This window comes from Otolemur garnettii, unplaced genomic scaffold, assembly GCF_000181295.1.
Source record: "Otolemur garnettii isolate 467f Iridium unplaced genomic scaffold, OtoGar3 scaffold00021, whole genome shotgun sequence".
Lineage (NCBI taxonomy): Eukaryota > Metazoa > Chordata > Mammalia > Primates > Galagidae > Otolemur > Otolemur garnettii.
In genome coordinates, this window is record NW_003852416.1 from 23,758,435 (window position 1) to 23,760,586 (window position 2,152).

Here is a 2,152-nt window from a genome sequence, read left to right on the forward strand (position 1 = left end):
AAAAAAAGCGCCCAAGTACCTGGGACTATAGGCACCCGCCACAACGCCTGGCTATTTTTTGGTTGTAGTTGTCATTATTGTTTGGCAGGCCCCGGCTGGATTTGAACCCGCCAGCTCCGGTGTATGCGACTGGAGCCCTTAGCTGCTGAGCTACAGGCGCAGAGCCCAACATTGCTCTTCAAAACAAAGAAGAATAAATTTTTAATTTCTTAGAGTAAGTCAAAGTGGGCAGAAATGGGGAGAAGCTGGTGGAGATGAAGGGTGACTTCAGAGAAAGAAAGGTGGCAAAAGGATGGGTGGCTGGAGCCTTCAGGAGACAAATAGCCCATGAGAATGTTCTAAGAACAACCATAATGCGGAAGCAGAGGAGGGAGCCTAGGGAGTGGGAGGGAAAACCAGAATACAGCTAAACAAGTGTCCCCAGAAAGCGGGTGGATTGGGGATAACTAGGAGGCTGGCCTTTAGGGTTATATAGGTGAAGACTGGAAGATAAGGTAAAAAGCAGCTACTGTATTAATGTAGTGGATTATAGCTAAACTTTTAAAAATTGTATTTGTATTTATTTCTTCATCTGTTGCTGGGATAATACTATATACTTGATTAGGAGAACGTTATAGAAACTTTTATCATCTAGTATGCCAAGTCTATATTCAAAATTCCTTTTCCCCCATAAATTTCGTAGCCATTCTCTGACTTCTCAGACTTTGATTCTTCTTTACAGATTTTTAGCTTGAAGTTTTTTAAAATTAATTTTCATTTTATTTTATTATTATGTTTTAAGACAGAGTCTCACTTTGTGGCCCTCATTAGAGTGCTATGGCATCACAGCTTACAGCAACCTCAAACTCTTGGGCTTAATTGATTCTCTTGCTTCAACCTCCCAAGCAGCTGGGACTACAGTCACTTGCCATAATAACTATACTCACCTGCCATCATGCCTGGCTTTTGTTGTTTTGAGATGAGGTCTCACTGTGGCTCAGGCTGGTCTCAAACTCCTGAGCTAAGGCAATCTACCCGCTTTAGCCTCCAGAGTGCGAAGATTATAGATGTGAGCCACTGCGCCTGGCCTTCTTTAAGGATTTTTAAACGCTTTTATCCTATTCTCCTAGTACACCATCATTCAAACCAGGGAACAAATGCTACAAGAAGCTCAGAAATAAATTTAAGCATATATTCCAAACTTATATGACAACATTGTTGTTATGTTTCAACAGCGAGAGTATGATTTGTATGGCTGCCATAATTGGTTCTTCATCCGAAAGAAAATGAAGCTTGACTCTGGACAAAAACAAACTCACACGAGATCAAAGATGCAAATTAAAAAAAAATAAATTTTTGCAGTTAATGTAGGAGACTATTTGTAAAACTTTGGGGGTGAAAGTGTAGATTTTCTTAAGCAAGGTAGGAAATCCAAAACCACAAAAATGTAGCTGGGCATTGTGGTGGGCATCTGTAGTACCAGCTACTCGGGAGGCTGAGGCAAGAGGATCTCTTGAGCCCAGGAGTTTGAGGTTGCTGTGAGCTATGGTGATGTTATGGCACTCTGCCCAGGGCCACAGAGTGAGACTGTGTCTCAAAAAAATCCCACACAGATACAAAGAATGGTTTACATGGAAAAAATGACAGTAGACAAGAGTCAACAGATGGTGATGGACTGATGAAAAAAATTTGCACATAAATTACAAACAAGGGATTAATATCCCTAGTATTTGACAGGATCTCACAAACTGATAGGGAAAAGACACACACCCAACAGAAAGAGGGTAAGGATCCTGGGGGCCTGTTTCTCCAAAAGGGACTGTGCTGGCTCTCCTGTTTCCTCCCCAGATCCATCCATCTCTGCCTACACCTGTGCCTTGGGAGGATGTCCTGGGGAAGGGATTGCCTCAGCTGGGATCCTTAGGTATGGCCAATGGGAAGAACCAGCAGGAAACTGGAGGGCTGAAGGAGAGAAAAGTTAGGGTGTCTCCTGCATCTGGTATGTGTCTCTGGCAGAAGCTAAGTGCTTCCAGGTCAACAGCTCCTCTGAGGCAGCTTTTCCTCCATGATGTCAATCCTCTCAGGGCTCACTCGGTGACATTACTTTCATGTCTCTCCCCTTCAGCACCCCATTGTCCCTCAACTGCATGTGCCCCACCAGCTTTTCATTTTT